This window comes from Fukomys damarensis, unplaced genomic scaffold, assembly GCF_012274545.1.
Source record: "Fukomys damarensis isolate Sample0158 unplaced genomic scaffold, DMR_v1.0_HiC HiC_scaffold_9, whole genome shotgun sequence".
Classification (NCBI taxonomy): Eukaryota; Metazoa; Chordata; class Mammalia; order Rodentia; family Bathyergidae; genus Fukomys; species Fukomys damarensis.
The window spans coordinates 31060912-31087702 of NW_022900921.1; the positions used below are offsets into that span (position 1 = coordinate 31060912).

At 42.8% G+C, this 26791-nt stretch overlaps 1 protein-coding gene and 1 long non-coding RNA gene across 3 annotated transcripts in view; one reads left to right on the plus strand and one right to left on the minus strand.

Annotated features, from left to right (window-relative positions):
* Spock1 (SPARC (osteonectin), cwcv and kazal like domains proteoglycan 1) overlaps positions 1-26791 on the minus strand; it is a 493476-nt gene that overhangs the window by 392345 nt on the left and 74340 nt on the right. The gene's annotated exons all lie outside the window — the stretch shown is intronic.
* Positions 2130-13527, plus strand: LOC104855302. Its single transcript, XR_778368.1, has 3 exons — positions 2130-2247; positions 12198-12269; positions 13257-13527. It is a non-coding gene; the product is annotated as an uncharacterized LOC104855302 (long non-coding RNA).

A 26791-nucleotide genomic window follows, 5' to 3' on the forward strand; every position in this document is an offset into this window, starting at 1 on the left:
GGTCAGGGCTGGAATTCAGCAACATCAAGGTACTCCCCCAAGGAGAGGTACAGAAAAGAAGCCAGAGTCACCAATCTGAACCAAGGCAAGAAGTTGAAAGAGCCAGCAGGGGATGCAGATGAGTGCTCCAGGCCAAAGGGTACAGAGGAGGGTGTGGCTGGACGAGGCTGAAGCACCCCAGTAGGAACCCCAACATGAAGGGCAACCAGTGATTTGGGCCACTTTTGGAAGAGCAGACTATCCTGAGGTACAGTGGAGGTTTTATTTCCAGAAGGTTCTCTGGGTCCCAGGTCAGAAGCAGGTAGCTGCTTTACAGCAATGATTGCACTAATCCCTAACCTCAGAGTCACTCAGGGTGTCCATAGGGAACTTTTGTGCCTTTCTCCTTTCTTGCCTCATGGTTAATTTCTCTTCTGCTGATTCTGAATCCTGGTCCTTCATGTTTTTCTCCTGGGACAGGGTCCTTCGATCCTTCTCTCTCTGAGCATTCTCAGTTATCCCCAAAAGGCCTCTCCTTCCTCCACTCACTCATGCACACAGTGCCTTCTCTCTTGCTCTGCTGCCCCACAGAGATCTTGACCTCAGATGCCAAATTCCCTGAGTGCAGCCTTTGAGCCTGGCACCTCCTGCCCTCCACCTGATTCTGTGACTTTCTTTTCCTTGGCTCCACTGAAATTCCTCTTCAAAGGCCCCACCAACCTCCCACTGCCTAGCCGTGGGAGCCTTCTCACTCTCTTCCTCATGGCTTCACCCACTCTTGACTCTGCTCCATTCCTCCATCTTGAAACATTTTCTTTAATCTGGAAAAACAATTCAACTCCATGCACATTTTCCATCTACCTTTCAAGTCACTCCTATGCTGGCTCAGCTTTCTTTTCACAAATGTAAACTGGCCTCTATCTCCACTACCTGCCTCCTCTGCTCTTCACCCTTTTCTTTCCCTGGGACAGAATCCACCAGCCCAGGGCATTCCCGCTGCTGCCATGCACAACCCAAAGGCATTCAACTGCCCAGTGTGCAACTTCCACCCCATCTCAGCTCTTTCAAACCCCAACACTCAAAAGCTACCTAGTGTTGCTAATCCTGTCCAGAACACTACTCAGATAGGACTAGGATGCTGAGTCATTTTTTACAACTTACCTCTTTTTCTCTTCATTCCTATAAACTATGATCAATTCTCAGCACATTTCCTCAGTGGTATCTTCTGCTAACTGGGATGACTCCTGAAATTCTGAAAGCACACAGGCTCCAGTGAAAGAGTGATGGCCACTGGACCATTCTGTGATTTTGGTCAAGCTGCTTAATTATTACGCTTCAGTTTAGCAGTCTGTAAAACAGAGAGAGTACTGTTCTGAGGATTATAAATACTAGCACAAAATGTTTGGAATAGTACCTAGCATCCAGTAAGAATTCAATGCACGAAAGCCACAAGAATAAATCCAATTATTCTGGCCCATCCCTTCCTTTTCATTTCCTTTTACTTCTAGGCCCATGCTTCGGTTACTTCAATACATTCTGACTTGTCTCCTCACCCCAGCCTCTATTTAATTAAATGCATCCCACATATCACTTTTGGAATTACATTTCAAGGCTCTACTCTTACTGCATCACACCCATTACTGACAAGAAAAAAACTCTCTCCTACATATAATGCCTTTCACTATATACTTTGCTTCCGGCAGACGGGTTGACCTATCCCCGAGATCCAGCACTGCCTCCCAATTTTGTGAAAACAAACCCTGTGTATGGTGAGCCATTATGGTGAGCCTTGACATGGGCATAGCCATGGTTGAATTTTGAGTCACCCCGCTGGCATGGACGTGCTGTAGCCCATGACAACGGGCTGGTTCAACTGGTGGTCTGACCTGTTGCCTAGCAAATGTAGCCCATAATACTTGTAGAACCTTGTGACCTTTCCAGTCTGCTACACCCTGTTTGTACTTTACCTTGTGACCTTTCCAGTCTGCTACACCCTGTTTGTACTTTACCTTGTGACCGTTCCAGTCTGCTACACCCTGTTTGTACTTTTGGTTTCAGTTTTAGCCTATATATACCCCACCCTGAAAAATAAACGGGGCTTTGCTGCGGTAGAGCATGAGCCTGGAACTAAGTTTGTGAAACTGCTCTCCTGTTGTTCTTCCCTCCAGTTTGGGACCTGCTGGCAGGATTCTGACGTTGCGGCTCGCGACACCTGTGCCTAAAGTACCAACTTCTGCAGGCACATAACAGAATCTAGACAGTGACGAGGTAAGGAAATTAGAATGTATACTGAAACAGATTGTTATGGCTTATATATACATGTCCTCCAAAGCCTCATGTGCTTAAAGGTGGGGCTCTTGGAAAATAACGGTATCATGGGGGCTTATTGCTGACAAGCTGTCGGAGCTAGTATCTGGTTAGAAGAGGCTGGTCACTGGGGCAGGGCCAGAAAGGGTTTTTCTTCTGCCCTAGCTATTCCCTTCATTCTCTCTGCATCCCAGCTGCCATGCTATATGAGCAGCTTTTCCTCTCCAACGCCCCTCTGCCACGCAATCCTGTCTTGAAGCCAGCTGACTACGGACTGAAATTGAAACCTTTACAACTATGAACCAAAATAAGTTGTAAGTGTCTGGTATTGTGATGAGACAAGTGACTAAGACACAGATCAAGGCATTAAAGGCCCCTATTTTTCACCCCTCCCTGTATATTCCTTTACCACACCATCTTGTGATGGCAGTCACACTTTGCCCCTATATGACTTGCTAACAGATATAACACAAACAGAGGCTTCAAAAAGCACCTAAGAATTTCAGGTTCACCTCTTGTGCCTCAGCCATTGCTATGAGAACATGTCTGAGATGGCAGCTGAGAGATGAGCCACATGGAGCTGTCCAGCAGAGGCTATTCTACATCAGATGACAGCTAGTAGATCCACAGATATGCCACAAAACCAGCCAGATCAGTCAACCTCAGCTAACTACAGATATGAATGCTTGTTGTGGTAGGTCAGTGAGATTCTGTGGTGGTTGATACAAACAATAAATGACTCACAATACATTTCAGAGAGAAAGTCACAGACAACAGAACAGTGACACAGAACATGGCCTCAACTCTCTTGTGTGTGCTTGTATGAACAGTAGATATCACTACTGCAATTACAAATTAATAACTATTCATCTAATGCCTATCTTAAAAGATAACGTCCTTGAAAAACCATATCTGCTTCCTTTATTACCATAGACTTAAGCAACTAGCTCAAGGCCAGAAACATATATTCTAAATGAATACTATCAAGTGAATAATATGAGTGAATTTTTATGTACATGGATGCATCACAAGATCTACATTTTCTATACCAAATAAGCAAAAAATTGTTATGACTAGATGCTTAAATAATGGACAGTATATGTTTCAGATTTGTTTTTCCATAAATAATGGTTTATTTTTCTACAACAAGGAAAAAAATCATATAATAAAATAATGAGTTACAGTAAATCCATCAAGGTAGAGATCCCTGGATGCGGGCAGGCTCTCTTGGTCAGCCAAATCCTAGGAAATACCTTCTTCTCCAAATTCTCAGTATGTACTGTCACTTATTATTATTATTTGCTTTTTATTGGCAAAAGTCTTGTTTCTATTAGTAGACTGTGAAACTCTTAATTACAGGAGTTTTGTCTCTATCCTTTGTATATATGACACTGTACCAGAGTAGTTAATGAGGAATTTTTAAAAATTTCATACATGACCATACCCATTTCTTGTGATAATTTAGGAAGGCACAAAGTGCTACAAGTAGTGATCTTATTGTACATTTTTTTTAAATGAGGCACAGTGAATTGCCTAGGAGCCTCAGGGGCAGAAGGTTTAAATCAGCACAAGGTTTAAATCAGACCTCAAATCTCTGCTCTTTATCCAGTGCTGTTGCCCCACCACTCTTAGGGCTGCTGGTGGCCACATGCACACCAGGATAAATTCTCAGGGCATGTATCATATTCATTTTTGATACTCAGTGCTTCCATGTATGTTCACTCAGCTGATCCAAAGAGAAAAAGAAGCTTCGCTTGGGGCCAACTCTTCTTGTCTCTTCACCAGAGACAAGTGTTATAAAGTCAAAGCTGGTCTTCAGATGACTTCTACAGCAGGAGGCACACTAAATCTTATAGATCATGAAGCCTTTAATCTGAGGGGCCATGAATGGGGCAATGAATGGGGCCCAGGGCATCCATTAGGCCTTGGAACTGTGTAAAAAATATTTGTGGGATATGTACATGTTTTCAATAGAGAGGGCAAATATTTAATCAACTACTTAAATGCAGTAAATAATCCAGCAAAGCTGAGGTCCACTAAGACGATGTAACTTCCCAATGGTGAACCTTGGTCAGTGGGCAGAGCCAGAGCCAGTTTCTTTGCTAAGGTCTTCTCTTCTTGGGAAACTTCCCAACATATAGCATGTTTATGCCAATGATGATCACAGAACTGTGTATTTCTGTAACTTAGAAGGATGGTCAGATAGATTTACAGCTCTATTGGATTTTGTTTTCTGCAAACCACAATATTTTGTAATGGTGAAATATTTCTGACATGATTGGATCCATTCCTTTAATTCATTGGTAATCCATACAGATGTCAGGCATGCCAAAGTAATTTCCCTCAAAATAGTATGTCAGCCATATGAATACCAGTCATCCCATCCGATCTCTGGAATTAAAAGCACATTTCCCTTCAGAAGGGAATAAAAACGCAGTCTTGACAAACAGGATGCATTTTCTCTGCTTTGGGATGAGCTGGCTTCCATCACCAAGCAAAGTCATGCACAGGATGAGTGATCCAAGCATGCGCATCTTCGCCACATCTCATCAACACCAAAGCTGGCACTCCAGCCCTGGTGACTCATCCCCAACTGACCATGTTTAATAACTAAAACTATCACCGATCTACCTGCCAAACTACATCCACTGCCACAGTATGCATGCACTGAAACAAAGGAGAACACAGGGCTATAGGGAGGAGAAGTGATTGATGCTGCAGAAATGATGTTCCTGCAATGTGGACTGTAAGAGATACAAGTCAACTCCTGCAAGGCCTTAGAGGTGCATTTTGAGAAGGTGAGAAATTCACCTCGATTTCAGAAGGCCTCTGAGGCCAGGCAGTATGCCCCTGAGAGGGTAGTTTGTGAAACTGTGTGACACTAAAGATACAGTGGAGACCCTAGAAGATTGGAGAAGCCATGAATGTGGATTATCTGAGGAAAGCAGTAAGGAATGAGCAAAGCTAGCCGAAGAGAGAAGCCCTACAAGTTGCAACCACATGCAGAATTACTGGGGCAGAGCCACCCACACCCTTTGGAATTCATATCTTGTCACAGACTACCTTGGATTCTAGACATAGAACTTCATAACTTTATGTTTTCCCTGTTGGAATTTGGGCTTGCTTTGGTCTCATTCTTCTCTATCTTCCTATTTGTACCTTTTGAAATGGTAATATTTATCTTATACCACTGTATGTTGGAAGTGTTTAACTTTCATTTGTTCAGGTGCTCCCAGCTAAAAGTTTGCCTTAAATCTCAGAGGAGACTTTGGACTTGGACTTTTCAGCAATGCTGAAACTTGTGAGTGTGGAAGAACCTTTCCCCAGAGGAGTGTGGCCAGGCCTACTCAAAGGAATATGGTAGAGGGAGGAGACTTCTAAAAAATCAAGAAAGATAACATGCCACCTAAGAGTTTCTAGATATGCATGTATTGTTCTAGCACTGTTCTATAGCATAGATTGTACCCAATCAAGCTGTACTATGTTGGTATGTTACCATTTATGGGAGACAAAGACACAAAAATTGTTTAAAAGGCAAAACCTTGATTTCTTCAGGGCTCAGGCTTTTGAGAATTAATACACTAAGCCTTGTGCTGGCACAAATAAAACACTACTTCCTAGAAAAAGTCTCAGTGTCCTGTCTCTCTCTCAGAGAATCCTGCTACATTAGGACTTTGGCTACTCTTAAAGATGGACTAAATACCTTTTGAAAAGGGATAGGCGTGAGTCTATTGGGGCCAAGGGTAGAACGTTATGCCTTGTATCTACCTGTCCCCACAAAGCCTTATGCAGTCATAGTTGGGCTGTTTTGGAGGTGACTGGATCTAGTGTGCATGATGCTGGGATTGAGGATGTGATGTTGGGATTGATTCACAGTTTAATACTAGGATTAAGGCTGCCCCAGTCTGGGTGTGAGTGCTACCCACCATAAGGGCAGGTAGCCTGGACAGAATATAAGATACAGAAGAAGGGTTGCTGTTGTTGCTTGCTTGCTGCTAGTCACTTAATGCTTTGCTTCTTCACTACTTGCTGCCTTCTGCCTGCCATGAACTATTTCTCCCCTGCTATTCCACTCTGCCTTGGATCCAGCCAACAATGAACTGAAACCTCTATAAACTGTGAGTTACAATAAACCTTTCCTCCTTTAACTTTGGGTGTTGAGTATTTTGTGAGAAAGACAGCACTTTTTCCCAAAGAAAAGCCTAGATAGGAATAGTTAATAAATATCACACACTTAGTTTTCTCCTAAAAGACCTCAATTGCCCCAACACTAACAGAAAGCTACATCTTAGTGACATCTATGTATAACTCTGAATATCTCCCGAAAATAAGCCACATTTCTCCACAGCTAGTGATACTCCTTCATTTTAGCAGTTTTGTCAAGGACTACTTCAGTGGAGACTTCTCAGCTCCAGTACTGAGAATGAGACAAAAGTTTTCAAACAACAAGGCCCAGATGCCAAATTGGATTTGGGCAAGCTCTGTCTCTCAGACTTACTCCACCAAAATACCTGGAGTACTACTTAATGAAAGAAACACAGAAAATACTTCCAGCAAGTGTAAAGGTATCTCAAAGGGATTCATTCAATTAGCATGGTATTACTCAAAGTGTGATACCTATAATGATGAAGATTTTCGGGAATACACACAGATTTTTTTAAAGTAACTTATGCTAGTGTATACTAAATTTGCTGCTTCTAGGGCATTATGACTTAAGACTAAGTTGGTGGGAAAGGGGAATTAATTTAAAGAAAAACTTTTTTTTTTTTTTTTTTGGTACCAGGGATCGAACTCGGATCCTTGCACTTGTGAGGCAGGCAGCAGAACCACTGAGCTAAATCCCCAGCCAAAGACAAACATTTTAAAAAATAAATTCAAGTGCCTGATAATGTTTCAGAATGAAGACAGTGGTATTCAGAAGTCTGGGAGACATACAATTGCTGCATCTGTAGCTACCACATGAACATACACATCTAGGTTGTAATGGGGGGACAGCTAACTTCTCTGGGCACCAACTCTGCTTCAGGAGGCTGTCATGAATCATCTCATTTAATTTTCATAACAACCCTATAAGGCAGAACTTAGTTGCTTCATTTTATAGTCAGGGGAGAAATACAGACATTATGTAGTCAACTACGGTAACATATTTATAATCCTAGGCACAATAAGTGAATCATCTGATCTGCAAATATAGCTGGACCAATTCACCCAAAGCTGAGTCCTTCAGTGGCCAGTTATCCCCCTTCTGGCAGCAGACTGAGAATGTATTGTAACACTAAGAATTTTCTCCGCCTGGAGCCATACACTACAAATATAGTGAATTCTTTAAAACATTTTCCACCGCCTGCCTCGCAAGTGCAAGGACCCAAGTTCAATCCCCAGTATTAAAAAAAAAACAAAAAAGTTTCACATCTGTCAACATCTCAACAGCTACCTATGGTATTACTTTCATTTGACAAATGAAGAAAACAGGGCCCAGAGATATTGAGCAAAATGCCCCAGTGAGAGAGAAACAGAGGCAGAATCAGAACTGAGATTTCTAGATTCTTGGTCTATACACCCAAAGTTCTGCTCTGCAATTCTTTTACTATCCTGGTCAGAGATCCAGAGCTTTTCTAAGGAGTTTCTTTGGAAAATGGGGTGCAAGGAAGCTGCATGGATAGCTTGACACCTAGAACAACAGTGGCATCACATCCAGTAAGGGCCAGCTGACTCCTGTGGGGGCTTGAAGCTGCATTCTTAAGACGTGAAGAGTTTCAAGAACTGAAAGGAACCATGCCCACGCTTGTCTGTGTTGTGACAACTCCACAAGGCACATGTCCTGATACAGGTGGTTATGAACTGCTTGCTGCCACCTCCTGGAGACTCACATCTGAGATATACATATAGTTGCAGTTATCCATCTACTCTTAGCTTTGCTGCTTTGCCATTCAGCCTTAAGGGAAGTCAGGTTTATTCTCTGCCCTTTTTCTTACCACTATCTCTTCCTTTTTCTTGTTATTATTGGGTCAAATTGTATATGCTCTTCATCCATCTACTTCTAAGCTTTTCCAGTTGTGCATACAGGCTCTAGAGAGAGACTCCCTAAGATCATTTCAGTACCCAACTTTGGCTAAGTTACTTTTCTTCTTTGATATTCTATTTCTCCTCCAAAAAGTGAGAATAGCATTAACAGCTACAACTCAGGGCTGTGATGGGTCCAATTAAGTTCACCTTGTGAATCCTCTCACCTAACTTTCTTACACATCCTTCAAGGCTCAGATCAGACATCACTTGCTCCAGGAGGCTTTCTTGGTTGTACCTACCCTTCTGCCCACAAAGGCTGGTATTACACTCTAGAATCTCAGTAAATATGTATTAAGTGCCTATTTGATGAGAATTTCCCAAAGCAAAGAGAATCATAAGAATCTAAAAGGAGGGAAATAAATTACCAGAATGCCAATGACAGAATCTCTCTTGTTTAGCCTAGAGAGCCTGAACAGGACCCTCTCTCAGCACCAGCTCATGGCATACTGGTGTCTGCCTGTATTGCCAATGTATAAGTCTATTCCTCCAGCTGAAAAGACTTTCAGGGAGTCTGGCTTTCATGCCTGACATTTCTGGATATGTGCAACCTTAGTGAGGCAGCCTTGTTAGCTGATGGGTTGCAACAAGCTGGCACCATGACAGTAACTTGTGCCTTTAAAATAATTGGTACCTGGAGACTGCTTGGTGCAACATAAAGCAGCTGAGGTAGGTTCCCATCAACCCAGGAGATGGGCCAAGAGAAACTGAACTGCAACCCTTGTGCCCTGTTTCCCCAGGAAAAGCAGAATTTAATGTGATTGTATCTGGCATTAAGTAATGTATCTGGCCTTGGGTCATTAACTTATATGGCTCACAAAAACACAGTAACAAATCTGAGAAATTTGTTTAATTTATCTCCCTGCCCCAATCCCTTCAAGCAGTTACTGATAGGGTATGCAGAACACATTCTTCTCTCAGGAAGACAGAAACAAATCTTTGGGGGAATTATGGAAGTAAATAAAGCAGGAGTCACCCAGAGACCACAGCTAAACAAATACTCAACAAATCTAATTGATTATCTAATTTGAAAATTTAGCAGATTAACAGGGTTTTATGGCAATTTTATGGATAATATTTCCATAATTTCTTCCTAGTTAACAGATCGATAAAATCTAATACTGTGGCACTTGTTTATTATTGAAAATGAATGAGCTGTATGAAAATTACTTTATGAAAGATTCCAAGTACACCAATCTGTGATAACCTGCTGTCCACAGATGGGGAAGAGAAACCAACCCAATAGGTATAATATGCATTAACCCACTTGGCTTTTCCAAAAGTCCCACAATGCAGGCAGCTAGAGAAAACTGAAAGGGCCAGAACTTTTAGCCAAATAAATCAGATAGAGGAGAACCATCTGCAAGCCAATGATGCCATTCTAAAGGGTGCACAATGAAAGGCAGATACAATGCAAATCACCTGAAAGATATTTACTTGACATTTACATTTTAGTCAGGCTTTATTCCTCCTGAAAATTCTGTTTTTCTGAGTCACATCAACCCATGAAGAGTGGTAAAAGCAATGCCAGAAAAGGTTTGAAATATGCCAAAAGTGGGGACACCAAGGAAAGATTGTAAAATGTAACCATGAATGATGACTAATTCTGAGGACTAAGCACAGTATGTAGCAAGATTTTGTAAGCACGACTGCACTTAATTCTAACATACTTTCCAGGGACATCCAGGGCCCTTACTGCTTACTGCTAGCTATATTTGCCTCTTCATTGTTTTTAACCACTTTACTAAGGTTTGATTGACATGCAAAAAGCTGTACATATTTTAATATATGCATCTTAAGTCTACAGTTAAGTATATAGTCATGAAATCAATCATGTACTATTAATATATTGCCTCTTGAAGTATCAAAAAAGACCTGTGACCTTGATTCCACCAAAGAAAATAGTTATTCCCTGCAAAACTCTGCAAATGCCACCATTATTACCAAAGTCTCCAACCATGTGAGCAGGCAAATCTCAAGGACAGGCACAGCCTAAGGTGACTAGATAATTTACACTGTAAAGAGAAGACCCCAGGAACAGCAGAGGAAAGTGCTCTCCAATTTGTATATAAAACACTGATGTAATTGAGATGTTTATTATGAAATTATTTTTTATTGGAGGATAAAGAAACCACTAGGCTTGTAAATTCTGGGAGAATTTGACACCTGACTCACCATCTCTAATGTCAATATTTTCTGAAAATCAACAGAACTACTTTTCCACCTCTCAGTGTTTTCTGGCCCTGAAGCAGGTCTCATCCACTTACCTGCAAATAAGCTGACTCTTCTGTAAGGCCTGGTTTCCCGAAGATAGGCTGTTGTCCCCCTGCCTTCTGAAGCAGCCAGCCCAACATCGCAAGATTGGTCACGGGCCCTGCAGCATCTCACCAGCTCAGTTGACCACAGCCCACACCATGAAGGACGGCATTGTTCCATGTACACCCTCCATACAGGCCTATTCTTTGTGCCTATCCCTACAGCCAGCAAATACACCTCACCAGCTGATGACAGCTGGTTCCCAGGACTTTGCTTAAGCAAAGGCCTTGTTACAATCGGAGGCTTCAGTGAGAAGGGGCTCAGACCAGGATTGTGTGGAAAGAGTCATAAATGGACAAGTAGACCAATGAAAACAGCCAGGAAGCTACACAGAATCCCTATCCACTCCTGTGCCTCAGAGCTGACTACTCTTCCTCATCATCCCTGCCCAGCCAGGCTAGGATATCTTCAAAACACACTACATTTCCTAGACAAAGAGCCTTGGATTACAACATATCACTCCGCTTTGAGGGATCGAGGAAGAACTTTCAGCATAACTGGTCTTTGGGGTTTTACAGAGAGCTGTGGCAGGCTGATAGCCATGGTGGGCTTCAGACAGTCTTCTCATTGCACACAGGACACTCAGAAGATTAGAGGGTTCTTGAGGGGACTTAAGCCAAACAGCTGGGCATTGTATGGGCAAATACCCATGCCCAGAGGGTCCAAAGAACAGCTCGTGAGGAGGAGGGCATATGTGCATGACAGAGACAAGAAGGCCCAGCTCAACCAGTACAGGGAGGGTCCTCCACAGAACTTTCAGACTTGCCCACAGAGCACCCACCAGAAGCCCAGCCCAGTCCTGCCTTTGCTGGAATCAAAGTCAATGGACAGGTGCAAGGGCCAATTGCCCAACAGAGGCTACACAGCATTCTTGAACCAACTCCAAATTACAGCTGGGGCTGATAACCAGGGGCCTTTCCTACGGGTTCCAGTTGGTGGGGGAACAGCAGACTTAGCACCAGGATTGGTGGTCACCAGGTCCTACTTCATGGAAACATTTCAGCTGCAGAAAGACTAATAGTGCTCAAGAACTTCCATATATCTTCCCACTGTTCCAGCAGAGACGAGGGTTAGTAGGGTACAGGAAGGTGGGGAGAAATGACAGCTAAGATAAGCTAATGTTTAACTGCTAGTCATGTGCCAGTTTTATATATATCGAATCATTAAGTCTTCAGAATAACCCTATCCAGCAGATATTATTAACATTCTCATCTTGAAGTAGAGAAATGGAGTATCAGAAAGGTTACATAATTTACCAAATGTCAAACAGGTAGCATAGCACCAAGAGAAGTCTTCCTGTGTGCACACACATACGCAAACTCCCCACACGCTTCTTTCTTTCCTGCTTCTCTGTGGGTCTCTAAACCCCTTCCTTGTAGGAGAAATTTAAAGGTGCCTTCACTCAAGAGAAGTTTCCATTCCATCTGAGATCTCAAGATTTGAGCCACAGGCATCTTGGGGAAGAAAGGGGGTACTTTGAAATGGCACATACATTAGTGTTATCTTAGAGGTGTTTCTATCTCCCTCCACAGGAGCCATGAGAAGCCCCATCTGTTCATGAAGATTTCACCTTGAGGCCAGCGCTGAAAACCCAGAGAAGACAGGTTACAAGTGCAAAGCTGTCGTGTCTTGGAGAAAATAGATTCATTTATTTCAGTTCCCTTGAATCAAAAAGGTTTTCATTTGTTTCAGTAGAAGTGGTTAGGTCTCTCTTGGAAAAGCTTTTAGGAAAATGTACAACCATTGTAGATATTCTAGTTCATGTGAGATTAATGTACTTACAGGCATCAGAACAAAACAGACTTGCAAAATGAATTTCTGGAAGAAAGCATTTCACAGACTTGAATTTAGTCAGCAGTTTTAAATGTCACTTTTTATTGACAACCATCTGGAGTAGGAATGAGGTGTGTTTTATGCTGCTTGGCCGAGATGATGGTTGCCCTGTATTATTTCATGTTGGACTATAATTAATTCTCCATTAGTAAGTATAAGTGGAAGTGGAATCCACACCATGTAGGACACCACAGTGTCATTGCTGGCTCTCAGAAGCAGTCACAGGGGTCAGACCTTAACCTATTCCCAGGCCCTGTGAGAAACAAGACACAACTGTAACTAAGGCAGCATTGTGAACATTTTGGAATCTTGTTGTAATTCACTGAATTGGGGAAAAATATCTGAACCCCAAAAGGAATTGCTACTGCAAATCTGAAAAATCAGCAAAAGTTTATTTCCAAGGCCACTGATTCATATCTAGAGAACAGCTGTGAATCATACAGTGCAGGTGAGAGGCACCAACAAAACTCCTGGAGGTTCTCCTAGCTGGGTTCTCCTCCTAACTGTGAGCTATGGCCACACAGACAGGGACCCTGTTAGAAATGCTGATGAGCGACATCACAGAGCTGTGGAGGACCTCACAGGTTCTCCAAATTGGCTCATCTCATGGATGATAATGGCAAAGCCCAAAGTGTGCCTAAGGTTACAAGGCTTGATGACTTTAGAGGTAGAACCGCCACACTCTTCCCCTGGCTTCCTTCCCTCTCCGTTTGCTCTGTACTCTGTTTAACATATATGCTGCCACCTGTCTGCTACAGGAGATCAAGCCCATGAGGTCTGACATGTTCAAGAAACAGCAAGTGGGCAAGCGTGGCTGGATCAGAGTGAGAAGGGGTCCAGCTGAGAGAAGAAACAAGAGGCCCAAGCATGACGGCCCTTGGGGACAGTGCGAAGGCTTTGGCTTTTCCTCACGGAGACATAGGAAGCCACAGCAAGGTTCTGAGCAGAGGAATGATATGCTCCTGCATCTTTTAAAAAAACCAATTTGAGGGTGAAGGGAGGGCAGGGACAAGGAGAAAAAATGAGAACCAAGACCATCTCTCATGTAAAGGTACAGGAATGAATGCAACTGTACTGTATATATAAAATGTACCAATATACTCAATAAAAGAAAAAAACCAATTTGACTGGTATGCTGAGCATATAGAGGGGTGGGGAAGCCATAAAGACACAGGCAGAAGCCAGCAGACATGTTGGAAGATCTGCACTAACCCAGATGCCAGAACTTCACCTGAGCCAGAATGGGTCTGACAGAGCTGGTGAGCAGAAGTCACAAGGCACATCTATACTCAGAACTCTGGGCCTGGAGAGCCAAATTCAAATGCCATGAGATGCCAAACTGACAATTTTAAAAAGGAAAGCAGATCAGGTACAAACAAAGGGTGCATAAAGAAGGCACAGCCACTCCCAGCAACTACTGCATGTCTCTATAGGAAGCACGGGCCAAAAGTCCCATGTGTGACGATCATCACAGAGAAAAAGGAAATTCACAGGTATGAGTTTTTGTATTTTCTAATTTTAATGTTAACAACAGAGGCATAATATATTTTTCCATGTACTGTAAAAGGCCAAACAAAACACATCTGCAAACCAGATTAAACCTGTGGGCTCGGCACCCCTGCTGTTCCTGTACTGATAGTCACTTAAAATCTGGCCTATTAATATATGAAGAGTTACACACCATCAGCACTACCCACAAAATTATACTCCCACGTGCTTGTGATCTTCATCTTCAAGAACACTCTACTGCTCACTTGAGTCTGGACACTGAGGAAGCAAACATTTCAAGAGAAGCCAGCAGGCTGAGTTCCTTCCAGGTGATACAGTTAATATTTAACAATTAGGAAAATAAAGATAACATATTGTGTCAAAGATACAGGGAAGCTTTGGTCAACCATGGTGCTAGAAGTTTTCCTCAAAACCCACACCTAAGAATAGCCTGTTATACATAAGATCCTAACGATATAATTGACAATGTAAAATAGGAAGAAAGGGGCTAAAGGTGTAGAGAAAGTGGGAAGGGTAGGGGAAAGGTAATAAGGGAAAAGAAAAAAATATGAGAAAATGAAAAAATGGAAATAAAGTGTTTGTAAATGGGGAGGGGAGGAGGGGGTGAAGGGAGGACAGGGGTATGGGGAAAAAATGAGAACCAAGACCTGTCATGTAAAGGTACAAGATCCCAAGGATTAATGTAACTGTACTGTATACCTTAAATGTACCAATAAACTCAATGAGGGAAAAAAATAGACAAGCCTGTTACAAAGGGAAGGACGTAGAAATCAAAAGTTCTGCTGAACTGGAAAAGGCTGATGTCTAAATTCATCACTTTTAAATCAAGAGAGGGAAATCAACCCGAAATGATTTTGCAAGCATCCAAGGAAAGGAACAGGGACATCCCCTCACCCTTTCATATAATTACTGACAGCTCAAATAATGAGCTTATCTTAGCCTCATAAATCAGCTGAACTGCAAGCTATTCAGTCACTGGTGGCAGAGAAGTGCAATTCCTGAGACAAGGGCCAGAGGTGGGAGGTGTAAAACAAGAAGGGTGACCCTTTCTCCCAAGGGTCCTTCTGGAGGAAGCCCAAACCCAGGAAACTGAACCATCCCACAGACTTACTGCAATGGCCACATCCCCAGCTCTACCCACTAATCAGGCCCTGCCATCTGAAAAGAGTTTGTGGCGAGGCAGTGGTCTAATTCTGTCACCCCTCAATCCTGCATCCCCAGGGATGTTGCTGCTGTCCAGACCCTCGTCACAATCTGACTGAGAAGAGGTCTTCAGTGCTGAGAAGGTGAAATGAAAAGACACACACTTCCCACTTGAGGAGACAAACTTCTACAGAGGAGATTCACCACAGACAGATGCTTGCAGCTCAGGGCCCAGGCAGGCCGACAAAGGTGGCCTTGCACCAGGACAGTCACACCTAGTGATATGTGAAAGTGGTGTCCGCCCCTGGGGCTCCATGGTGGTACCAAACCTTTGAGTGCCAGAGTCACTCAAAGGAGAATATCAACGCTAGGGCTGAGGTGTCTGTCAATGAATGAGTAAGCATCCCAGCAGGAGCAGATAAGTGCCCTTGACATTGAAGGCAACGGACAGGGGCTTGAGGTAGAGCACACTCAGGCAGCTTTACCACATCAATACCTAATGGCTTACTGACTTACCCACTGGGCACCAGAGGGCTGTCACCACCAGCAGAAAGCCCACCTGGATTCAAAGCTCCTGCCTTCTACTCAAAGGTTTCCAAAGAAGACCAATGAGAAGGGCACTGTCTACATGCCAGGCACACATTTTTCTATTTAAGTCTCACAGTGACCTCAGGAATGGGTTCTATAAATAAGTTTAGTTAGATGCTGAGAGCACAAATCTGTCTTCAGATCCCAGCTCTTCTACTTTCCTGGTGAGTGGCCTTGGGTCATTGTGCCCTGGTGTTCACATCTATAAAATGGGAAGAATAACAGTACCTGTCATATAGGATTTTAAAGAGGAATAAATGAAGCGCATTAAGAGTCTATGTTATGGTTTGGGTCTAGATGTCCCCCCAAAGCCTCATGTGGTCATAGGCTAGATCTAGAGTGTGTGAAGCTGGAATTGATTCATGGTGCAATGCTAGGCTCAGGGGCACTAGGATTAAGGGTGTGAGTGCACTAAGTAGTCTGAGTAAGATAAAAGGGGCAGGGAGATACTGTTAACTCTTGTTGCCTTTGCTACCTTGTGTGCACCATGTTGTTTCTACTCTGTGATGATTATTTGCCATCCCAGCCTCTTGGAGCCAACTGATTATTGACTGAAACTTCTATGAACTGTAAGCCAAACAAACCCCTTCCCCTCAAACTTTGGGTGTTGGTTATTCTGTCTCAGCAACAAGTAACTAACACAGTCTATGTGTGAAGGTTAGCTCTCACTAGCTTCTGCTATTATACCAATTTTACTTTGAGGACACTAATGCTTATAAAAGAAAAAAATTTGCCTAAGGACAAAAGCCTAGTAAGTGGCAGAGCTGGGTCTTGAACTGAGATCCTGCCCTTAGTACTATGATATTAACGGTATCCTGGGATGCTACTAAAATGTGAAATAAACTCAGGGAGAATTAACAGCTTCATTATACCAGTGCAATATACACGGGAGAAGGATATAATTTTATGGTGTGGAAAAGCAGATATAAGATCTTTATTTCAACTCCATCGCTGTCACTTTGAACCAGCGGCTATTTGGGGAGAATGAACAATTTCAGAGCAATTGATCTTTTTTCTCTAGAAAAAAGTGACAACACTGTGATATTTCTACATAAAGCTACATTTCACAATTGGGGACAAACATGGGAAAAGACAGGAGACAGAGAAAGGGAACTACTGAGAGGTTCAACCCGGAGGGCAAGATGTTATGTAAAAATCATACCTGCTCAGAACATGGGACAATGAGATTCATGTAGCTACTAGCTAGGTGTACCTGACAATGGGAGGTAGTGATTAGATTAGGAAACTAATAGTAGCATTAGGTAGGTACCCAGGGCAGCCTACATCCGGCCATCTCCTCCCCATCCCTCCCAAGGTTCCCGTAGAAAATATGATGAAAGCATTAAACACCACTTTCTTGAGGCCAGACCCCAACAAAAAACACCAGTGATTCAGGGTGAACCAAACAGATAGCTCCTATCTCCCAGCTTAATACAAAGGACCCCATTTTTTCCAGACACAAAGCTGGATCTCCAGTGTCTCTGCTCTGTGTGAAGGCACATGTCACTGAACACCTCCCAGATCAGAGAAAATGGAGTCAGAGAGTCAGAGAACATCAGAAACTTCTATCAGGCCTCATCACTCCAGGCTCACTGGTCCCATAGTGCTTACAATGACATGCAAAGTCCTGCTGCCAAGCTGCAAGGCCCTGCAGAGTCTGTGCCTGCCTCTCTCCTCACTCACTGGTTACAGCCACATGGGTCCCTGTGCAGCTGCTGCCACAGGCCAACCTCTGAACTACCCACAAGTCTCTGCAGATGCTATTTCATCTCTCTGGCAGGTTATTTCACTGCAGTATGATTTATGTCCTTCATAGCACTTACCACTATCTGGAAATAGATGATTTATTGTTTTCTGGCTTATTGTCTGTCAGTTTGCTCTACTCAACCAAAAAGCCCATGAGGACAAAGGCCCTAACTGTGTAACTCAGTGCTGTGTCCTCAGAACTCACCATGAATGACAAGAGGCAGAAGCTGCTAGGTCTCCCCCAACTCCACCAGTGACTGTGACAACTGAATGTAACAGAGTGGGCTGGGAGGGAAGACACACATGTATGTATCACATGGGCTCAACCATGTTCCACAGCCTACTGATGCTAAAGAAGAGAGAAGAAAGCCACATCCCTGTGTTGTAACCACTTTGTAAGCTCCATCTCTGGAACACAATGTTTCCTAAGTGCTCTTGACCTTGGAACACAGCCTCCATTTTCCTCCTTCTTTTTTTTTGTTTTTTGTTTTTGGTACCGGGGATTGAACTCGGGTCCTTGCTCTTGCAAGGCAAGCCACCAAACCACTGAGCTAAATCCCCGGCCCTCATTTTCCTCCTTCTGAGTGATAACTATCTTTTTACCTTTGAGCATAACCTGTCCTTCAGTAAAAACAAGGGAACAAGCAAGGACTTTTAAACTCCTACTTGTGACCAGCACAGAATTAAGTTACTTATCCCCTATGGACCCCTCTTGCCTTATTTTGTATACTATGTAACTTTTTAAGGTCACTTGTACTTTGAATGTTTTCAGAAATATTTTATGTCATGGCAAAGGATACCAGCCTCCACCAAGAACTGATTACCCTGGAAAGCTGAGAAAGAAGTCAAAGAGAGAAAGTGGGTTCCCACCAAGACAGATTAGGAACATTTCAGCTTGGTCTCTTACTAGCTGTGGGACCTTGATCAATTTTCTCCTCCTCTATGAGCCTCAGCTTCCTCAACTAAAAATCTAGGAGGACAATTCTACCATCTTCATTGGGTGGGTAAGAGGAAGGACATGTATAATTTATACTTCATGAAGTCAACCCATCTTCTTCCCAAACTTTCCCCAAACACATACTCAGAACACAGCATTCTGGACTCCTTAGGAGGAACTGCTGAATCTGAGAGAATCTGAAACATTGCTAAGATCCCATTTGATCTTCAACCACCCCTCTCTCCACTCCGGAAATGCCAGACATACTTCCCCACCCCTGCTTCCCTACCCTGAGGATCTTCCCATTCTTCATTAAAAGCTGAGAAATCACACAATAACAAATGTTGGCGGGGTTGTGGGGAGAAAGGAACCCTTCTCCATTGTTGGTGGGAGTGCAGACTGGTGCAACCACTATGGAAATCAATATGGAGACACCTCAAAGAGTTGGGACTAGAGGTTACATTTGACCTAGCCATCCTGCTGGGTATCTTTCCAAAAGAACTAAAAGAATCATATCACAGTGATGCATGTGCACCCATGTTTATAGCAGCATAGTTTGTAATAGCTAAAACTTGGAAACAGCCCATTTGCCCATCAGTTGGAAACTGGATAAAGAAGTTGCAGTTTTTCTATAAAATGGAATATTACTCAGCCATAAAGAACGAGAAAATAGATTTATTCATAGGAAAATGGATACATATTGAGGATATACTAAGTGAAATAAATAAGGCACACATGTGTAAATACCAAATAGTTTCTCTGGTGTGAATAAACTGCAATAATACATAAGATCCTAATAAGATTACTGACATTTAGAAATGGGAAGAAAGGAGCTAAAGGTGTAGGGAAGGTGGGATCGGTAGGGGAAGGGTAATAAGGGAAAAGAAAAAAATGTGAGATAATGAAAAGATGGAAATAAAGTGTGTAGATGGGGAGGGGAGGAGGGGGTGAAGGGAGGGCAGGGACAAGGGAAAAAAATGAGAACCAAGACCTGTCATGTAGAGGTACAAGATCCCAACGATGAATGTAACTGTACTGTATCCCTAAAATGTACCAATAAACTCAATTAAAGCTGAAAAAAATAAAAATATAATCACTTTGAAAAAAAAAAAAGCTGAAGGAGGTAACACTAAAAGGGCATTGGGTATTGCAAACCCTGTGTTGCCCTCTAAACAAAAGCTATGGTTTGGGGAAAGCCAGATCCATGGCCAGTGTACTTATAGGGATGGAGGCTCCCATGGGACTAGCTGAAAGGAAATCTGAAGGATACAGTCTGCCTAGCAAGTCAGGACACAGGATCTAGAATCAGACACCCTGGGCTCACAACCCAGATCTACCACATGCTAGCTATGTCAGCCTCTGTTCTCATTCTGTGAAATGGGATAGTTATACCCAGTCAGTGGTTTTTCAGTGAGGGTTAAATGAAATCAACCTTAGCAGTACTTTCACACACAGTGAAGTCACAGCATGAATATTCCATGGGAAACAGACAATAAACAGCTGCTGATCATTGAAGATTAGCTGTTGTGTTCACAATTACTAGATTGGTTTAGATAGTTTTATTTTGTTTTTTCATGCTTCTCTATTAGGTTAAAAAGATATACATACAAATACTCCTTTCAGTCATTGTACATCTATTAAGGACACGTTTCAGTACTAAGTGCTGAGCAAAACAGACATCTGGCCTTGGGGAACTTATGGTTGAATGGAAATTCAGTTTAGCTCAATTTAGCATTTACCAAGTTGCCATATATTTCAGGTCAAGGCTAAGGACTGGGGTGGGAAAAGGGACACCAAGGTAAGTCAATGTTGTCTGGAAATGGAGCCCATGGTACCACACACAGCTGGCCTGGAACCCAGCTGCTCCTACCGTCCATGGAAACTACTTCTATCCTCAGCTCAACCAAAGCTCAAATCATCATATCATAGACTTTATTACCTTTTCAAGTCTTCCACTTTACAACCTTATTATCATGCTCCTGATATTCAGTGTTCACAGGCACTTAATCAAGGTGCTCTGCTGGTTTATTACCTCTTCCAGCTGATATATTTTTCCTTATCTAGGAACTCCACCAGTGCACTTGTGAGTGTTTAAAAGGATCTTTTCCAAGTATCATTTGACTTGTTCCTGGTGATAATTAATTTTAAGAACTGATCAAGATGTTAGGGGAACCAGCCTTTGGGAATTGATGGCCACGTAGATTTATTATGACAATTGGGTATTTTAAAGATGCTCCCAGCAGACTGGCTGCAGAAAGAGGGGAAAGGAAGCTTGGTGACAACCATTGTGGTGGCTATACGGATCATTGCTGCCGGCTTCTGTTATTAGTTTCATTATTCCAAACAAGTTCTGTTTTGTGCCCACTGGATAATTGGCCCAGAAGACATTTCTGAATTTTAATGGAGTCAACAAGCATTAAATAGTGATTGTACCCCACACAGCAGGGCAGCTGTTTGCCTAGGGCAAATCACAAACAGCAGGCACATCATAAGCAGCAGGCATGTGAGGCAGGCATGGACTATGAGGTGCACACCCTCTGAGCATATGCTCCAGGAAAGAATAGAGGGTGCCAGGAAGCCTTCTCATTGGTATTACCCTAGGCACATGCAGAGGCAAGCACTCAGTAAGGACTTTTTTCTCCTGGGAGGTCCAGAAGGAGAGGGATACAGCAATGAAGGAGGAGGAAGGGAGGAGTGCATGAGGTGGGAAGAGAAGAAATGCCACCCTGAGAAGAACACCAAGACCTATAGATGAGCACACCAAGAATGGGACCCCAGAAAAGAATATTTCCTGGTGCCCTGCTTTGCATAAAATCCAGAGTAAAGTCACAAAGCCCCACGCTTCTCAGTGCCAGTGGCAGCACGGATCTCGGCCAGGTCTTCTCCTGGAACCTTCTGATAGTCTGGATACATACTGGGCCCTACGAAAGACAGCCACTGTCTCTGTCCCCAGACCCAGGGACACATGGACACACACCATTACACAGCAGGGGACAGGGTGCTGTGTGAGCTGCTGGGACAGCCTTTACCCCGAGACTGGGATAAGCCAAGGCTGCCAGACAAAGGGAGCCCTGCGTGGAGGCCTGGAATACAAGCTTTCTTTACTTGAATAAAGAGGATGGACAAGAGAAGAGTGTGCTCCCAGAGCAAGGGGGAAATGGAGCATTCTCTCTATGGCTGGGCGAAAGGACTGTGGGAAGAGAGGGGTGACAAGAATGGAGATGGAAAAGGAAGCAGGGTCCATCGTCAGGGGCCTCATTTGATTAAGAGATGAAGGACTCCTGGACAAGAAGCACTGAAGATTTCAAAGACAAGAAAGTTAAACTGACATTTAAAGGCCATCCCTCTAAGAAAATATGATGTTCTGGAATATGTTCTGGACTGAATAGAAGAGAGGTAGGGCTTCATTCTACTGTGCCATTTCACAGCTATTTGTTTTTGGATGAATCACCTCCCTTACGAGCATCACTTTATCATCTATGGAATGGAACAATAATTGGGCCCTGTTGAGTTCACCAAGGTACTAGAAGGCTCCAATCATGCAGACAGGAGCACCACAACGTACAACATGTTCCACCAATACAACAAATAATGACAACTCCCACAATGTCAAATTTTCATTTCACCTCACAGCTTTACCCACTCCAGGAGGAAAATTTCTATTTGGATCTAAAAAGAAGGTTAAATGCTTTTCCAAGGCTCCTTACAGCTCTCACTCATACAAAAAAGAAAAAAAAAAGATTTGGGTGGCTATCACAGCAGCTGTGGAGAAAGAGGAATGAAGGAAGCAAGACATTCTAGGACCCTGTGGTGCAGAACCTTGTACTCAGGTGATCCCCAAGATAAACAATCTACCCAAACTACAAGGAGTAAGAGGGAAATAACTTCATGTCATGAAGATGGAGTACACAAGCCCAACACAAGCAGAGACCTTGTATATTACTTTACCAGACAATCATTTTCCAGGTCCACAAAGCCCCTCACAGCTCAGGCACAATCTCTAATTTGTCAGAACACAGGTTTGCATTCTGAAGGACCATTCTGCCCCAGGATCTCACTGTTAAAGGACTGGTGTAGAACTGATACTGTCATCTAATTTCCACAGGCTGAGATACCCTGCACCAAACTAAACATCTGGCAGCCCTAGAGAAGTCGAGTCAAAGTGAAAAATTAACTAGATTTCCATTTTCCAGCTGACTACCCTGAAAATAACAACTCATGGGAGATGACTAAGTGTAGTGCCCCCATCACTGCCACTACGACACTAGGAGTTAGACAATTAGTTGCACAGATACCCACTGATACAGGGAGGGACACGAGTACTAAATCTCTACCTGGAAAATGTCACTCCTAGGCAAACTGGAAGGAAGCACATTGATTCAGTCAGGGACCTTGAGGCTCAAAGAGACAATCAGTCCTCAAGACAAAGAGATGGTAATATGGAGTCTGGTTCCCTAGGCAGAAGCAGCCTGGGCATGACAGTGGAGTGTCAGGCAGGGCCTGCAAACCAAAGCAAGGAGTGGGCACTGCCGTTCCCTGGCCAGTCACAGTGGTAAAGACACTGTACCTAGGAGAGTGCAACAATGTAGGTGTGCAAAAATGTTCTCTGCCATCCTGGGAGAGCAAAGGACCTACACTTCTTTCTGGGAAAATGAAGTCAGAAGGTCCTCCAATCATCTGACTAGATCTGTATGTTCGGACCCAAAAAGTTATCCACTACCTAGTAGAAAGTAGGAAAACATGCTTTTTAAATGCATACAGTAAAATTCTGTTTTTATACAATCTTGAGAGCACATTTTTGGCCAGAGCACAAAAACATCATCATTTCCCTTGATCCTCTAAGGAGTAGGCACTACTATTAAGTTACTTCAGAAGTGAGAACATCATCTTAATTCCTCAGTCAGTTCTGCTGAATGAAGAATTGTACTTCACTTCTCACTAAACAGTTCAAGCACTCTTGGTCTTCCCTGGGTTTTTTGTTCCAGGATGATACAGTATTCTGTATATAAATTTTTAAATGCATATGCAAATACTGATTCTCTTCACTGGTGATAAGCAAAATAATAGTTGTTATAGCTACTACAATCCATGGCTTTACTAACTTTTCTTATTTCAAAATTGGATTTGATATTGAGTAGTTTTAATGAATTGATATTTGATAATGAGTAGATAGAGGATAGGGTTATTGGGAATAATTCACTTACTGATCAGTTTCCAACTTATCTTGTCCTGCCTTCCTGTGGCCACACAAATCTGCAGGTCCTGGATTGAGTTCCATCCCTCCGCAGCACAAATCATAGGCCTCCAGCCAAGACCTGAGCCACACTGTTGAAGCCATGACCTTTGGAGGGAGCCATTGTATGCCCAGCCCTCACAACCCTATTTAGCAATCTCTGCCTCTACACAGATTTAGCACCAAACACATGATTAGTCTGAAATGCCAAATGGCTCATAGTGAGCCTCTATTCCCACCAACAGCTAGCTTATAGAAAGCAAGGATTCACCCTGTATAGGAATGATAAGAAACTGTACTTGGCTCTGTACCCACTATTTCTTTTAAAGCTCATTCCTTTCTACCCACTTATTCTCTCCAAATCATGCCTCCAATTTCCCTAAACCAAAATTTGAGTACTTGTAAGTCAGACAATTCTCCAACTACTGGTTCAAGAACAGTTCATCTGTAGACAAACTATGCCTAGAAAATTATTCCAAATGGAAAGAACACACAAAAATGTTTTGTTCAACATAAAACAATATGAATACAGAACAGCAATAATTTTAAGGGGTTAGGTAGATTTTACTTCCTCCCTATTTCAACTTCGTCCTTCACAAAAGTGTTCATAGTTTAAAAGCCTTCTCCTCCCAACAGGCACACTGACCAGGTAGGGAAGAGCTGGCCAGTGTCTCTGGGTGGTAAGAGACAGTGACCAGACAAACTCATCCTTTGCCATTAATCACCTTTTGAGTTTCCCCTTCTGCCAAGCCATCTGCTGGAAAATGTCAACATGTGCTTCAGGGAGAAAATGTATTTGCTAATTTATGTGCTGGGTAAATCCACTTATCCAGTAGAATAATAAAAATGTGACTGCTCATCACCCTTTCTTTCAAAAGTGAAGACATCTTTATTAATGATTTTAAAGCCTGAAGAAACAGCAATGCTTGCTCTGTTTATATTTCCCTATATTAAGTGGAAGACATTCACTTGCTGGTAGCAAAACATTGGAAATACCCTTCTTATAGTGATTTGTTGCTGAGGAAATTGTACTAAATTGGAATGTGACCATGGGTTCACCCATCAACGGTATCAATGGAAAAAGAAAACAACAGAGACTTACATTTTCAGTAATTCTTATGATAAGTGCTCTGTGTTCCTCAGTTGTATTAAAAAAAATATTTTTAAGACTTCATTGTTGTCGTCTGCTGTTTGGTCTGCAGAGTTCAGTGTGGGAGCTTGGACCGGGAGGGTAAGGCACAGAATCATCAGGCAGACTCTAGGGAGTTTCTGGAATGCTTCCACTTTATTTAGGAAATGCACAGGCTTACACAGCTTACATGTGGACAACCATGGGGGAGGAACATGGGAGGAGCATTTATCTTATTGGCTAGACATACGGTGGAGTGACTTTTTCTTGGGTGGGGCAAAGGAGTCACGGACTAGGGGCAGAGGTGTAGCCTGTTAGACCCAGCATCTATGCACGAAGGTGAGCTTGCTCAGCCTTAGCAAGGTCTCCAAGCTTGCTCAGGAGACAGGAGTGTGGCGCACCTGGCCAAGCCAGGCTTGAACTGCTCCCATACTTCATAATTCAACTCTAAGGTCAAGAATTTCAAATGCTCAATATTCTTGTACTGAGGAGAGTGACAAGTGATCTCCACTATGTCACCCACCTCCTTTACTAACAGGAAGATTTTCCATCCTGTCCCTCATGTGCTGAGTCTTTGCTGATTAAAGCCTGTTCACTGCAGACTTCTTTGATTCGGAATTTGGCCTGAATCCACAAAAGGACGCTTACTTAGGGCCAGGGAAGCATTCAAACTTGGCAACTACTGCAATTATAACTAAGCCAGAAGAGAAGATACAGGGTGATATTTCTAAGTCCTACCTAGAGGATATAAGCCATTTGGGGAGTTAAATTCCAAGTAGATAAGGAAAAAAGACATTTCATGATATAAATATAAGAAAGATTCATGAATAATTCCTGGACTAGGGAAGAAGGCAAAACAGATAGAGAAGGTCCCAAATGTTTTGAGATTCCTATCATAAAAGGAAGTTCCTTTCTCTCATAGGCACATACATATTTGAAAGACTGAGTCAGTGCTACTGGTGACCCTCTGGGCCAATTTTCAAATAGGATTTATGAATGAGAAGGAGAAATCCAAGCCAGAAAGTTCTATGGCTTAGGAAGGCCACTGGCTAGGGGGCAAACTGAAATCCTCGGGCAAGGCCAGAGCAACAGCATGGGGTCAAGGCAATAGCCAGGTCTTCCCTTCTCCTTTCACTGTTAAGAATAGTAGGCACCAAATGAATACCCATAAAGGGTAAACAGGCAGTTATGCCTCGGTACAGATGAGTTCTTCACCAATCCCAGGAGCTCAACCCCAGTGATCACTGAGCAAGAAGTCCACAAATGGGCAATCTCTGACTGGTCAATGGCTCAGATGAACCAAAACTAAAATGAAGACCCTCATCTTCCTTAGCCAGCCATTGCCTGGCAGCAAGCCACTTGTGCGGTTGGAGAAGAGAAAAGCTGTAGCTGAACTACAGCCACTCACTTTCCTGTTAACTCAATTAAATAAGAATACATTAGCTAGCACTCTTAACTGTTACCTTGGCAACCCTGACAAAACACATATGCCTAAATATCCCAAATTCTCAGGTCACCTTGTTAGTTCTCTGAAACCTAAGCATACAAAAACTTTAAACCCACAGATTCAAGAATGTCAATGAACCTTAAGCAAAGAAACATGAAAAAAAAATACAAAGGCACATTATAATCAAATTGCTAAGACCAGTGGTAAAGAGAAAATCTTAACAGCAGCCACAGGAAATGTAGACTTGTTACATGCAAGGAACCACTGAGAGAAAAGGAACAAAGTTCTTTGTAGAAACAATACAAATAAGAAGTTAGAAGAGCAACAGCTTTAAAGTACTGAAAGAGAAAACAATCAACTAAAAATTCTATGCCCAGCAAAAAAAAAAAAAAGCCCTTTGAAAATGAAGTTGAAGCCAGGCATGGTAGTGCATGCTTAATGGTGGTGCAGCACTTGGCAGGCTGAGGCAGGAGGATCACTGTGAGTTCGAGACCAGCCTGGGCTACATAGTGAGTTCCAGGTCAGTCTCAACTACAGAGTGAGACCCTGTTTCAAAAAACC